Below are 16,253 nucleotides of genomic sequence, written 5' to 3'. Positions count from 1 at the left end.
GGTGCTACTTCCTCTGCAGCGGGGATCTTCCATGTGGCACCGTCATCTTCTCGGGAAGAAGTGGCAGAAATTCAAGGGTCGGCTGGCGTTCTACCACTCGTGCTAGGGTGTTTTCTATGACCCGGGAGGCACGAGCCCTCGGATGTGATTACGGTATGATCCCTATTTTCGGCTATCTTGCTCGTGTTTTAATTGACCCGGGGGCCACACATTCTTTCGTAGCACACAATTTCGTACCCTATGTCGGTGTGAGGCCGACACCCATGCAGAAGTTTTAGTATTTCTCTACCCACGAAGTCATGTTTAGAGGTATTCAGAGAATGCTATGTTCAAGTAGAAGATGCATGGTTGGAAGCCAATTTGATCCCTTTAGAATTGGTGGATTTGGATATCATCCGGGATGGATTGGCTAGAGAAGCATCATGCGTCCGTGGATTGCTACCTGGAAGGAAGTGACATTAAGTCGAGACAGCCTAAAGTAATTTTCCGGGGAACGTAGAATTCTCCCTACTTGCCTTATCTCTGCTATTACACTAAGAGATTACTCGAGAAAGGGTGTGAAGGATTTCTAGCTCATATCATCGACACGAGAGATCACCTTGAATCTGGAAGATATTCCTGTTGTTAGTGAGTTTCCTGATGTCTTTCCGGATGATCTTCCGGGTTACCTCCGAAAGGGAAATTGAGTTCACTATTGAACTTCTTCCGGGCACCAATCCTATCTATCTAACTCCTTATAGGATGGCACCAGCTGAACTCCGGAGTTGAAGATTGATTGCCAGGAATTAGTGGATATGGTTTCATCCGACCTAGTGTATCCCCATGGGTGCACCTGTTGTTTGTGAGGAAGAAGGATGGGACCATGAGGTTATGTATTGATTAGCGGTTGAATAAGGTGACGATGCGTAATTATCCTTTGCCGCGGATTGATGATTTGTTTGATCGGTTGAAGGATGCCAAGTATTTCTCTAAGATTGATCTGAGGTCTGATACCATCAGTTGAGGATCGAGAAGAGGATGTCCCAAGACCGCATTCAGAACGCGGTATGGACATTATGAATTTCTGGTGATGCCGTTCGGATTGACGAATGCTCCAGCAAAGCATTTATGGATCTCATGAACAGAGTGTTTCGACCTTATTTGGATCACTTTGTGATTGTGTTCATAGATGATATCTTGGTTTATTCTAAGACTTTGGAAGGGCATAAAAGCACCGAGGTTGGTATTGAGGACTTTAAGAAGGAAGCAACTCTATGCCAAATTTAGCAAGTGTCAGTTTGGCTGGATAGAGTGGTGTTCCTTGGACATGTAATCTCAACGGAAGGAATTTATGTGGACCCACAGAAGATTGAGGCTATTGTGAATTGGGTACAACCCACAAGTGTAACTGAAGTCAAGTTTTCGGGGTTAGCGAGTTACTATCGTCGATTTGTGGAAGGGTTTTCTTGATACGCGACACCCTCGCGTTGACAAGGAAGGGCGTTGCATTTGAGTGGACGGAAGAGTGCGACGAGTTTTCAGAGTTGAAAGCGGTTGACCACACTTTGTTTTGGCTCTTCCCGATAACTCGGGGCTTTGTGATCTCTGTGATGCATCTTTACAGGGATTGGGATGTGTTTGATGCAACATGACCGGGTGATTGCTTATGCCTCGAGGCAACTCAAAAGCATGGCGAAATTATCGATCCATGACTTGGAACTTGCCCAGTAGTGTTTGCTCTGAAGATTTGGCGACATTATTTGTATGGTGAGACCTCGATTTTCACGGATCATAAGAGCCTCAAGTATTTCTTTACCCGAAGGAACGAATTTGAGACAAGGGCTGGTTGGAATTGATCAAGGATTATGATTATGCGATTGAGTACCACCCGGCCGAGCTAATGTGGTTGCAGATGCATTGAGTAGGAAGACTCGTGAACTTAGCCCATATTAAGGCGGCCTATCTTCCGTTGTTGGTGGAACTACGGAAAGATGGAGTAGAAATGGAGATGACTCAACAAGGTGGAATCCTTGCTAGCTTGCATGTGAGACCCATTATGGTGGAACGGGTAATTGCAGGCCAGTTGGAAGATCCTATACTCTGTAGGATAAGGGGAGAAGTAGAGAATGGAACGCGGAAGGATTATGCTATAAGGGGAGACGGAGCCTTGGTAAAGGAGCTTGTTTATGTGTACTGTAAGAATGTTGAGTTGAAAGAAATCATGGAAAAGCTCAACTGCCACTTACACCATGCATCCGGGTAGTCGAAGATGTACGGACGCTTCACGGGCATATTATTCATGGCCGCATATGAAGGGGACATTGCTAAATATGTGAGCGGATGTTTGATATGTCAACAAGTGAAGGCAGAGCTTACAGAAGCCATCGGGACTCATGCAACCACTTCAGATTCCTGAATGGAAGTGGGAGCGTATTACTATGGATTTTGTTTTTAAGCTTCCACGTACTTCAAAGGGTCATGATGGAATTTGGGTGATAGTGGATAGACTTACCAAGTCTGCTCATTTCCTACCCATCAAGGAGACCTATCCTTTAACAAGGTTGGCAAAACTTTTTGTGGACGAGATTGTCAGATTGCATGGAGCACCTGTATCCATTGTATCGGACAGGGATCCTAGATTCACTTCTCGATTTTGGAGGTGTTTGCAAGAAGCTATGGGTACTAGATTGCAATTCAGACTTTTCACCCACAAACCGATGGACAATCGGAAAGGACTATCCAGACTACGGAGGACATGTTGAGGTCCTGTGTTACAGATTTAAAGATGCATGGGATGTTCACCTTGCCTTGGTGGAGTTTGCGTATAATAACAGCTATCATTCGAGTATTGGAATGGCTCCTTATGAGGCGTTATCGGGAGGCGCAGGACTCCTATTTGTTGGAATGAAGTGGGTGACAAGAAACTGGAAAAAGTGGATAGTATCCGAGTAACAAATGAGAAGGTGAAGATTATAAAAGAGAAGTTGAAAATTGCACAAGACCGGAAGAGTTATGCAGATAACGAGGTCCAAGGATCTTGAGTTTACATCGGGGATTAGGTGTTCCTGAGTTATCTCCATGGAAGGGCGTGATGAGATTTGGGAAACGTGGGAAGTTAAGCCCTCGTTACATTGGACCCTATGAGATCACGGAGCTGGACCTGTGGCTTCTGGACTAGCCTTACCTCCAGAACTGTCTCAAGTTCATGATGTATTCCATGTATCTATGCTCCGGAAATACATGCCAGATCCTTCCCATGTATTAGAATACCAACCTGTGGAATTGGAAGAAGATTTGACGTATGAGGAACAACCAGTACAGATCTTGGATAGGAAAGAGAAGTTGCGTTCTAGATCCATCCCGTAGTGAAAGTTTTGTGGAGAAGCCAAGCATTGAAGAAGCTACTTGGGAACCCAAGAAGCGATGGGCCAAGTATCCTTATCTCTTCCATTGACAATGGTATGTGAATTTGGGGACGAAATTTCTATAAGGAGGTAGAATGTAACACCCCGACCCCGTTTATTTTCCTATTTAATTTAATTAAGGGAAAATATTTAATTATTCCTGGGTTAAGGGTGATTTTGGTCACTTTCTTATCCGGGAAGATTTTGGGACCGTGAGTGGTGTGGTTGCGTAGGTGGTACTGAGACGAAACCGTAGACAAAGTGAGCCTGAATCGGAGATTTAACGAAGCTTTGGCGATCAAAACTTGTTCGGTGGCAGAACCGTAATTATTTCGAAGTAAGTTGGGGTAAAAATCTGATTTTTCACATTTACCCTCACTTTCTCTCTCTTCCTCCCGCGTCTTCTTCTTCTCCTTGCGATTTTCTCCTCCCGTCACTGTTCACCGATCGGAAACCACCACACACCGCCACCTCCGACCACCCGTCCAGCGAGACCGGTCCGTTCGAACCGCAACTTCTCCCTCTCTCTTCCCGGCCGGCCCACAGAAACCCTCGGGACTCGCCGGAAAATGCGAGTCGTGGCGGGTGTTGGAACTTCCAGCGCTCGATTTCTCACCTCCACCACCATTTCGGGCCGGCAAGGTGAGGTTTCTTCTCTTTCTTACGTGTTCTAGCTGATTTTGGGTTAGGATTGGATCGAAATTGAAGTTTGGAACCGGAATTGGGAACCTAGGTTTTGGCGGATTTCAATTTGAAATTCGCCACTTGCCGTCCAATTGGATGTTGCCGTAGTTGAAAAAGTTGCTCCACTCTTGAGTAGTATCTAGGATTGGAAGGGTGAGCGTTGGTTTGGAGATTTTCCGTGGAAATCTCTCACACCCACGCCGTGCCGCGTGTGGCGCGCGTGGGCAAGGTGGGTGAAGTTGTTTTTCGTCCTGTTGAGATCCTTAGGCTGTCACGAGTGCGTAGGATTTCGCGGATCTCAATTTGGATATCGTTTGACTATCGAACGGATTTACGCATATTGTGCGTTATCAGGGTTCGATAAGTTCGACCGTTGGATCGTTTCCAAATTGAAGTATGTTGATTTAGGTACTCTTAGAAACCTGTAGGAATTCGCGGATCGTGAATTGGAGCCCCGGATGTTCGATTCAATAATGTGAAGTTTAGCGAAATCGCGATCACCGTGCGATTGGGAAGCGATTTCAATCATGTAAGGACCTAGGATGTTCCTTTGGACGTGAGCGCACCGGGAACTTGGGGATTTAAGTATTTCCTTTCGTGAATTTCCGTTTTGGAAGTACGTGATGTTAATCAAGGAATTGTATCTTGGAATAGGTACTTCGGTTGATCACTGCAGGGACCCTCACAGGGCCGGGCAGCTTGGGATTACTTGTGAGTGGACTTTGTTTTAAGCATATGCATGGTTTTAATTATGAAAGTTTTGTGCATATACTTTAAATGATGGTGACTTTGATTTAATAAGTCTTTGGTTGATGATTTGAATATGTTTATATGTCTTGGCTATATATTTTTGAGTATAGACATATATATTTGAGTATGATGATTATGTTGATATGGATTTTGGGATGGCTATCTATATTGTCTATGTATAGAGTATGAGAGGTTGTTGTGGTGAGATTGTGGAAAGATAGGAGTTTGATGGTTGGTTGTGAGATATGAGTATGGTAGGTGAGTACCATTCCCTAGTTACTAGGCTTCCCACACACGTCGTTGGCAGTGCCGGTGGGGTGGGAAGGCCATGAGATTACGGGTCTCACACATGGCGTTGCAGTGCGGTGTGTGAGACACTTTCCATACGTGTCGTTGGCAGTGCCGGCGTATGGGAGAGTATGTATATTGCTTGAGTATCATCACACATGTCGTTGGCAGTGCGGTGGGGTGATGATACTGTCTGCGCGCGTAGGACTTGTTATGAGATTTGTGAGCTACACGTGTCGTTGGCGCGTGCGCGTGTGAGCTATGGAGTTCCGTCCCCCGGTTGGACTACTCATCCTCGGACGCGGGTTCTGGTTCGAAAATCCTGCGTACCAGCCAACAATCCCCCGGTTGGATTGTCTCCCCGGTACATTAGTTTGGAGTGGAGTATATATATATACTATACTAGAGTCCTAGCTATATGTATATTTATATATGGGTATTTACGGGTGTTGAGAGTTCCATATATTTTGGGAATGAGTTGTGAGCTTGAGATGTGGAGATGTTTTGGACTTTGGGATTTTTGTGTTTGAGTTTTGGTTTCTGAATTGTGAAACTGCATGCTAGAGCATTATTTTTACATGGTGGGGTTACTATGTTGTTTTAAAGTGAAACTTTATTTCATCCCTCACATCTTCTTTTTTCGCCCCCGATGAGTAGCTCCAAGGCATTCGAGCAAGTCACGAGCTCCGAACTTGTCGCATTAATAGGGTCTGTATAAATTCTTTCTACTCCCCTGTTTGTTGTAAATAAATTCTGTAGACGCTCTGTTATTGCCCATGTTAGGCTACTACTTGAGGCCGGAGGCCATTTTGTGTTGGATTGTAGTATGTTAAAAGCATGCTGGCAGTTGGATTGTATATTGATGTAAATTATTGCAGGTTGTTTATGGTTGGTTTGAGCATGTTACAGGGGAGACTCTGCCAAAATTTTGGTAGAATGTCTTGGGTTTTAGTAAGTGGGCCCATGATCAGTATGATGTCGGCACCAAACGAGTCCGCCCGGTTTGAAATTCGGGCGGGTCCTGCATCTGAAGGTATATAAGCTCTAGCGGTAGAGTATTTCATGAACCTTTTTTTCAATGCCTCTGCAAGTCCTTTTCGAACTCTTTGCCTCAGCTCTTTCCTAGCATCTATGCTGCAGATATGGTCTCTCTTAGTAATCATGTTTAACTAGAGGAAGTGAAGGAAAATCTCTTTCAGATTGGTGGCTTGAAGGCTCATGGAATAGATAGCTTTCCTGCATGTTTCTATTAGACTCAATGGACTCAATGTGGTAATGGTATTTTTAGTTTGGTGTTGTATGCTTTCCATTGTAGGTTACCAGGCAAAGCTCAATAATACTTTAATTACCCTTGTTTCTAAAGTGGAGAATCCTCATAGTATATTTCAGTTTAGGCCCATTAGCTTATGTTCCACACTTTATTAAGTTATCTCTAAAGTGATTGTTGCTCGACTGAGACTTGTTTTATCTAGCCTCATTAGTCCCAACCAAGTTAGTTTTGTCCCAGGTCGACATATCACGATAATATTCTAATTGCTCAAGAGCTTATGTATAAATTCAAAATTTCCAAAGGCAAAAAAGGTTTCATTGCTTGGAAAATCGATCTGTCAAAGGCTTATAATAGGCTCAATTAGGACTTCATTGAGCAAGTACTTGGTGAGGTCGGGTTACCTCACATGCTTCTTCAATTGGTAATGAGCTGTGTCCAGTCTGTCCACTATCATATTTGTATTAACGGGGAGATCACTGAGACTTTTGTGCCAAAGAATGACATAAGGCAAGGGGATCCTCTTTCACCCTACTTGTTTGTACTATGTATTAGGAAATTATCCCACATTATATTTGATACTGTTAACATGGGTGTATGGAAGCTTGTGAAATCTTCTCAGTCTAGGCTAGTTGCTTCCCATCTCTTTTTCGCTGACGACTTGTTCTTTTTGCTGAAGCTAGTCTCCAACAAGCAAAGATCATGAAAGACTGTTTGGAGGTTTTTGCCAAGTGTCGGGACAAGTCGTTAACTTTGATAAATCTGCTATTTTATGCTCTCTTAATACTTGTAAGGAGATTGCTCAGGAAATCAGTAATATTTATGGGTCCATTTTTTACTGATAATCTGGGCAAATATCTGGGCATGCCTCTGTTACACTCTAGGCCTAAGAAAGCTACCTTTAATGGGCTTCTTGACTAAGTACATAGAAGACTTATTGGATGGAAAGGGAAACTTCTTTCTCTAGCTGGGTGAGCCACTCTTATTAAGGAGGTTATTGCTTCTATCCAAATTTATACTATGCAAACGACTAAATTGCCTGCAAGTGTTTGTGAGAAGCTTGATAAGCTTAATTGTAACTTCTTCTAGGGAGGCAGTGAAAAGAAAAACAAAATCCATTTATGCCAATGGAATTTGGCCTATAAGACCCAAGAGCAAATGTGGTTTAGGTTTTAAGCTAACAACTCATATGAATCAGAGCTTGTTGGCCAAGATTGGGTGGAGGCTTCATAATAAAGACTGCGGATTGTGGGCTAAAATTTATGAGGCTAAATATCTACAAGGTAAGGACATCATGGATCCTTCATTGATTTTAAGGCTTGACTCTTCTTCTACATGGAGAGGTATCCTTCATGGTGTTGATCTGTTAGTGAAGGGTATAGGGTGGAGAATTGGCAATGGAGATCAAGTGAAGTTTTGGCAAGATAAATGGTTGAATGATGAGCCTTTGCTTAAGCACCATGGTAAGGCTTCTATCTCTTATTTGAATTGTCATGTATCTCGCTTCTTTAGGGAGGTCGGTGGGATATTGATAAACTCATAAGGTCTTGATGAAGAGGTTCAAATTACTAGATCTGTTGGGTGACTTGTGGACATTGACTTACTTTCCTTACACACCAAGGATTCCTATTTTATTTGTAATTGATTTACTTTAATTCCTGATTTCCTACTGTAAATAGATTTAGGAATTTATTATTTACTTGCCCATTCAGGTTTTGTTGTATTATAAATATGACCTCCTACAAGGAGAAGAATACATAGAAAATTCCCACAAACAAAATTCTCTCATAGTTTTCATATTTTAGCAGTATCCTCTTGTTGGTATTGTTTATTTTATTTATGGTAATGTTTATTTTATTTATGGTACAAGGTTACTATATGGAAGAATAAGAAAAAAGAAAGAAAGGAACATGAGTGGAGCACACTTTTGAAGAATTTGATTATAATGTTGATAGCTTGCCTCTTTTTGTTGTTGCTTGTTAGTTAGGAGCCTCCACCCACCCACATTCCACACATTCTTGTTCATATTTTTCTCATTGCTTAGCGTTATAACTATTTCTCTATAGAAGAGAAGTTATTACCGCTCACACTCGTTGTGTTAGTGGCCTTAGTGAGTGTCTTATTTGTTATGGGAATTAACCTGAGCTAGATATATATTTCTATTTTTCATTTTCTTTCTTTCTTTCTTCAAATATTATTTTTTGGTAATGTTCATTTTATTTGTGGTCCAAGAGTGTTAGATGGAAGAAGAAGGAAGAAGAAAGAAGGAAAGATGAGTGGAGCACACTTTTGAAGAATTTGATTTTGATGTTGCTCGCTTGCCTCTTTTTGTTTGCTTTTTAATCAAGAGCCCCCAACCTACAACAGTCCCCACATTCCCCACAATCTTGTTCATATTTATCTCATTGTTTAGCGCTATAACTATTCCTCTATAGAAGAGAAGTTATTACCGCTCACACTTGCCGTGTTAGTGGGCTTAGCAAGTGTCTTATTTGTTGTGGGAATTAACTCGAGCCAAGTATGTATTTTATTTTTCATTTTCTTTCTTTCCTTCTTCAAATATTATTTTTTTGACAATATTTATTATATTTATGATCTAAGGTTGCTAGATGGAAGAAGAAGGAAGAAGAAATAAGGGAAAATGAGTGGAGCACACTTTTGAAGAATTTGATTTTGATGTTGCTCGCTTGCCTCGTTTTGTTGCTTATTAGTTATGAGCCCCCACCCACCCACAATCCCCACCTTCCCCACATTCTTGTTCATATTTCTCTCATTGCTTAGCATTATAACTATTCATCTATAGAAGAGAAGTTATTACCGCTCACACTCATCGTGTTAGTAGCCTTAGCGAGTGTCTTATTTGTTATGGGAATTAACCTGAGCTAGTACGCAATACCAGAGTTTGAAAATGTATCCTCCCAAGATTCTCATTGTGAGCCCCATCATTGCCCCTATCGTCCCATCTTCATCATTGTTTCCCTTTTTCTTAGCCTTACAATAATGTTTGTGTGGTGGGTACTACTAGTGATATGCCATAATCTTCCCTACAATGGGATACTGTGAGAGATTCTAATTTTTATTTGGATAATATTATGAGCAAAAGTTCCAAGATACTTTGGACATCGATGTGCCCGATCTTTAATTTTCTTTTGCCACAACTAGTGATTTTGAGAATAAAGCCACCACAATTTCAGGACACAAATAAAGAATTTCTAATAGAGTATGTATTGTTCGTTATTCCATGTTGTCTCTGGAACCTAGTCGTGTCGAGGTTCGAATATCACTAGCTAGGTATGTATTTTCATTTTTCATTTTCTTTTTTTCCTTCTTCAAATATTTTTCTTAGTAATATTTATTTTATTTATGGTCCAAGGTTGCTAGCTTGCCTCGTTTTGTTACTTGTTAGTTATGAGTATATGCTTTTATTTATTGTTTAGTTTAGTTAATTGTCCATTATATTGGTCATTTCCATTGTATTGTTCTTGTTTAATGAATTTCCATTTGGACAAAAAAAGTTATTTGTTGTAGAAATTAACCCGAGCAATGTATGTATTTTCATTTTTCATTTTCTTTCTTTCCTTCCAAATTCCAATATTAATTTTTAGTCATGTTTATTTTATTTATAGTCCAAGGTTGCTAGATGAAAGAAGAAGAAAGAAAAAGAAGGGAACATGAGTGAAACACACTTTTAAAGAATTTGATTTTAATGTTGCTAGCTTGCCTCTTTTTGTTACTTGTTAGTTAGGAGCATATGCTTTTATTTATTGTTTAGTTTAGTTAATTGTCCATTATTTTGGTCCTTTCCATTGTATTGTTCTTGTTTAATGAATTTCCATTTGGACCAAAAAAATTATTTGTTGAAGGAATTAACCCGAGCCAGGTATGTATTTCCATCTTTTATTTTCTTTCTTTCCTTCCAATATTAATTTTTGGTAATGTTTATTTTATTTACAGTCTAAGGTTGCTAGATGGAAGAAGAATGAAAAAGAAAGAAGGGAACATGAGTGGAAACACACTTTTGAAGAATTTGATTTTGATGTTCCTAGCTTGCCTCTTTTTGTTGCTTATTAGTTAGGAGCTCTCACCCACCCATATTCCCTACATTCTTGTTTATATTTTTCTTATTTGCTTAGCACTATAACTATTCCTCTATAAAAAAGAAGTTATTACCTCTCACACTTGCCGTGTTAAGTGGGCTTAGCAAGTATCTTATTTGTTGTGGGAATTAACCTGATCCAGGTATGTATTTTCATTTTTCATTTTCCTTCTTTCATTCTTCAAATATATATATATTTTTTGTAATGTTTATTTTATTTATGGTCCAAGGTTGTTAGATGGAAGAAGGAAGAAGAAAAAAGAGAAGATGAGTGGAGCACACTTTTGAAGAATTTAATTTTGATGTTGCTCACTTACCTCTATTTGTTGCTTTTTAGTTAGAAGCCCTCACTCACCCACATCCCCCACATTCCCCACATTCTTGTTCATATTTCTCTCATTGCTTAGCGTTATAACTATTCTTCTATTGAATAGACGTTATTACCGCTCACACTCGTCGTGTTAGTTGCCTTAGCGAGTGTCTTATTTGTTATGGGAATTAACCCGAACCAGGTATGTATTTCCATTTTTCATTTTCCTTCTTTCCTTCTTCATATATTATTTTTTTGTAATGTTTATTTTATTTGTGGTCCAAGGTTGTTAGATGGAAGAAGAATTAAGAAGAAAAAATGGAAGATGAGTGGACACTTTTGAGGAATTTGATTTTGATGTTGCTCACTTACCTTCTTTTTTTCGTTTCTTTTTAGTTAGGAGCCCTAACCCACCCACAACCCCACATTCCCCACATTCTTGTTCATATTTCTCTAATTGCTTAGCGTTATAACTATTCCTCTATAAAAGAGAAGTTATTACCGCTCACACTCGTCTTGTTAGTGGCTTTAACGAGTGTCTTATTTGTTATGGAATTAACCCGTGCCAGGTATGTATTTCCATTTTTTATTTTCTTTCTTTCCTTCTTCGAATATTATTATTTTTATTTATGATCCAAGGTTGCTAGATGGAAGAAGAAGGAAGAAGGGAAAATGAGTGGAGCACACTTTTGAAGAATTTGATTTTGATGTTGCTCGCTTGTAGCTTTTTGTTGCTTGCTAGTTAGGAAGCCCCCACCCACCCACATTCCCCACATTCTTGTTCATATTTCTCTCATTGCTTAGTGTTATAACTATTCATCTATAGAAGGGAAGTTAATACCGCTCACACTCATCGTGTTAATAGCCTTAGCGAGTATCTTATTTGTTTTGAGAATTAACCCGAGCTAGTACGCAAAAGCAGAGTTTGAAACGTATCCTCCCAAGGTTCTCATTGTGAGTCCATCATTGCTCCTGTTGTCCCATCTTTCGTTATTGTTTCCCTTTTTGTTAGCCTTACCATAATGGTTGTGTGGTAAGTGATATGCCGTAATCTTCCCTATAATGGGATACTATAGGGGATTCTAATTTTTATTTGGATAATATTATGAGCAAAAGTTGCAAGATACTTTTGGGCACCGAAGTGCACGATCTTTAATTTTCTTTTGCCACAACTGGTATTTTGAGGATAAATGACACCACAATTTTGGGACACAAATAAAGAATTCCTAATAGAGCATCCATTGTTCGTTATTCCATGCGGTCTCTGGAACATAGTTGTGTCGAGGTTCGAATACCACTAGCTAGGTATGTTTTTTCAATTTTCATTTTCTTTCTTTTCTTCTTCAAATATTTTTTTTTGTAATATTTATTTTATTTATGGTCCAATGTTGCTAGGTGGAAGAAGAAGGAAGAAGAAATAAAGGATGACGAGTGGAGCACACTTTTAAAGAATTTGATTTTGATGTTGCTAGTTTGCCTCTTTTAGTTACTTGGTAGTTAGAAGCATATGCTTTTATTTATTGTTTAGTTTAGTTAATTGTCCATTATTTTTGTCCTTTCCATTGTATTGTTCTTGTTTAATGAATTTCCATTTGGACAAAAGAAGTTATTTGTTTTAGAAATTAACCCGAGCCAGGTATGTATTTCCATTTTTCTTTTTCTTTTTCCTTCCAATATTAATTTTTGTTATTATTTATTTTATTTATAGTCCAAGGTTGCTAGATGAAAGAAGAAAGAAGGGAACATGAGTGGAACACACTTTAAAAGAATTTGATTTTGATGTTGCTAGCTTGTCTCTTTTTGTTACTTGTTAGTTATGAGCATATGCTTTTATTTGTTGTTTAGTTTAGTTAATTGTCCATTATTTTGGTTCTTTCCATTGTATTGTTCTTGTTTAATGAATTTCCATTTGGACCAAAAAGGTTATTTGTTGAAGGAATTAACCCGAGTCAGGTATGTATTTCCAATTTTTATTTTCTTTCTTTCCTTCCAATATTAATTTTTGGTAATGTTTATTTTATTTATAGTCCAAGGTTGCTAGATGAAAAAAGAATCAAGAAGAAAGAAGGGAACATGAGTTTTTTTTTTTTTTTTGGTCTGAATAAGATCTTCATTAACAAAACGCCTAAACAGCGCCAACAAAATACAACAAACAAGACAAAGGCTAAACTAAGCTCCAAACAGAGAGCCGAGACAAATAGCCTAAGTCACAAAAGAGCAAAACTAAATAAACAATAATTTATGAAAACCTCCCTGGAGGACAAGGGAGGCCATCAGATAGTAAAACTCCCACAAGAGACGGAGGTGGCCTGACAGCCCAACTTTCCAGTTGCTCCGCTCTGATTCCAAGCTGCAGCCATGTGCGCTGCGCGGTTCAAATTCCTTGGCACCCAGCTCCAAAGAACCGATCTAAAACACACAGAGATCTTCTTAAACTCATCCAGAAGTGGTTGGATAGCCCAAACACCATTTTTTCCTCCACCTCTAACTCCTTCCACCAAAATCTTCGAATCTGTCTCAAGGATAATGTTGGTGAAATTATGATTAAGAGCAAACTTGAGAGCACAAAGGCCAGCAGCAGCCTCTGCGACCAGAGCCAGTTGCAATGGAACCGCCAAACCACCACAAAAGGATCCGATAGCATCTCTAGCAACTTGCCAAATGAGTCCTTTTTCCATGCTCCATCAAAATTAATTTTCACATAATTAGACATTGGAGGCCTCCACCCTTGGGCAAGAATGTTTGGAACAACTGAAGCATCCCCAAAAGGTACATGAGATTTGACCTTAGCATCTAAAAACTCCCTACAGTTTTGCATTGCTCGATCAATAGTGAGCCGGGGATCAATGTGGTTGCTCTTAAAGATAAAATTGCATCTAGTCTTCCATATCTCCCAGCAAATGAAGCTAATACTAGTAAGCAGAAACTGAACTTCCCGCTTGCTTACACCTTGAAAATTAATTACTCCCTTAAGCCATCTATCAACAGAAGAGAAACCCCTCAAATCAACTTTGTAGTTCAAAGGGGCGCCAAACCACACAACATTAGTCCAGGGACATAAGAACAAAGGTGCTCAATTGTTTCTTCCTCCATCCCACAAATTGGACACACCGGGGAGTCAAGAATTTTTCTTCTATAGAGATTCCAACGGGTAGATATAGCATTAGATAATACCCTCCAGAGGAACATTTTAATTTTTGGCAAAGATTCAATCTTCCATATGCACACCCAGACCTCTTTTGGAATTGAGTGGGATGTCGAACCTGTTGCATGGATTAGATATGAACACCGGGAATGAATTCTTCTGTATCCTGATTTTGAGTAGGCACCATTAGTTGTCCAGGGCCACACCACTCTGTCCTGTCTCTCAGTATTCGCAATTGTACAACATCGAATAATCTCCAAAGTGCGAGGTTGTACATACGGCTTAATCAACTCTAGCTTCCAAGAATGTGTCTCCTTTTCCATAATCTCATAAACTTGCTGAGGGGCTGATGGGGGAACAATTTGCCTAACTTTGATAATCCCATCATGGGGAGGGGAAGCCAAATGTCTTTCCAAATATTCGTATTTTTCCCATCAAAAATCTGGCAGCGAGAATCTTTGATCAAAGCATCCCTTCCTTCAAGGAGGCTAGACCACGCCCAGGAGGCACGCGAACCTTTTTTGGCCTTTAGGAAATCACAATCCGGGTAATAACGAGCTTTCAAAATTCTCACCCAGCTTGCATTTGGATTTTGGAGGATTCTCCAACTTTGTTTAGCTAGTAAGGCAATGTTGAAAGAAGAGAAATGTCTAAAACCCAAGCCTCCCTCGTCCTTTGATTTACATAAGCTCTCCCAAGCCTTCCAATGAATCTTTGATCCCTCTTCTCCATTTTTCCACCAGAAACGTGCCATCTCCCCATTTATATCTCTACACACCGAAGCTGGGAATTTGAAGCATGACATAGGGTGTATAGAACTGCTTTGAAGAATTTAATTTTGATGTTCCTAGATTGCCTCTTTTTATTGCTTGTTAGTTTGGAGCCCCCATCCACCCACCCATATTCCCTACATTCTTGTTCATATTTTTCTTATTGCTTAGCGCTATAATTATTCCTTTATAGAAGAGAAGTTATTACAGATCACACTTGCCGTGTTAGTGGGCTTAGCAAGTATCTTATTTGTTGTGGGAATTAACCCGAGCCAGATATGTATTTCCATTTTTCTTTTTTCCTTCTTCAAATATTATTTTTTTTGTAATGTTTATTTTATTTATGGTCTAAAGTTGCTAGATGGAAGAAGAAGGAAGAAGAAAAAAGAGAAGATGAGTAGAGCACACTTTTGAAGAATTTAATTTTGATGTTGCTCGCTTACCTCTTTTAGTTGCTTTTTAGTTAGGAGCCCTCACTCACCCACAGCCCCCATATTCTTGTTCATATTTTTCTCATTGCTTAGCGTTATAACTATTCCTTTATAGAATAGAATGTATTACCGCTCACACTCGTCGTGTTAGTGGCTTTAGCGAGCGTCTTATTTGTTATGAGAATTAACCCGAGTCAGGTATGTATTTCCATTTTTCATTTTCCTTTTTCCTTCTTCATATATTATTTTTTTGTAATGTTTATTTTATTTATGGTCCAAGGTTGCTAGATGGAAGAAGAATGAAGAAGAAAAAAGGGAAGATGAGTGGATAACACTTTTGAGGAATTTGATTTTGATGTTGCTCGCTTACCTTTTTTTTGTTTCTTTTTAGTTAGGAGCCCCCACCCACCCACAGCCCCCACATTCCCCACGTTCTTGTTCATATTTCTCTCATTGCTTAGAGTTATAACTATTCCTCTATAGAAGAGAAGTTATTACCGCTCACACTCGTCGTGTTAGTGGGCTTAGCAAGTGCTTATTTGTTGTGAGAACTAACTCGAGCCAGATATGTATTTTCATTTTTCATTTTCTTTCTTTCCTCCTTCGAATATTATTATTTTTATTTATGATCCAAGGTTGCTAGATGGAAGAAGAAGGAAGAAGAAAGAAGGGAAAATGAGTCAAGCACACTTTTGAAGAATTTGATTTTGATGTTACTCGCTTGTCTTTTTTTGTTGCTTGTTAATTAGGAGCCCTCTCCCACTCACATTCCCCACATTCTTGTTCATATTTCTCTCATTGCTTAGTGTTATAACTATTCATCTATAGAAGATAAGTTAATATTGCTCACACTCATCATTTTAGTAGCCTTAGTGAGTGTCTTATTTGTTGTGGGAATTAACCTGAGCTAGTATGCAAAACAAGAGTTTGAAACGTATCCTCCTAAGATTCTCATTGTGAGCCCATCATTGCTCCTGTTGTCCCATCTTTGTCATTGTTTCCCTTTTTATTAGCCTTACCATAATGTTTGTGTGGTGAGTGATATGCTGTAATCTTCCCTATAATGGAATACTGTGGGGGATTCTAATTTTTATTTGGATAATATTATGAGCAAAAGTTGCAAGATACT

This window comes from Prunus mume, linkage group LG1, assembly GCF_029339155.1.
Source record: "Prunus mume cultivar Tortuosa linkage group LG1, ASM2933915v1, whole genome shotgun sequence".
Taxonomy (NCBI): Eukaryota; Viridiplantae; Streptophyta; class Magnoliopsida; order Rosales; family Rosaceae; genus Prunus; species Prunus mume.
Note: the sequence above shows the minus strand (reverse complement) of the source record.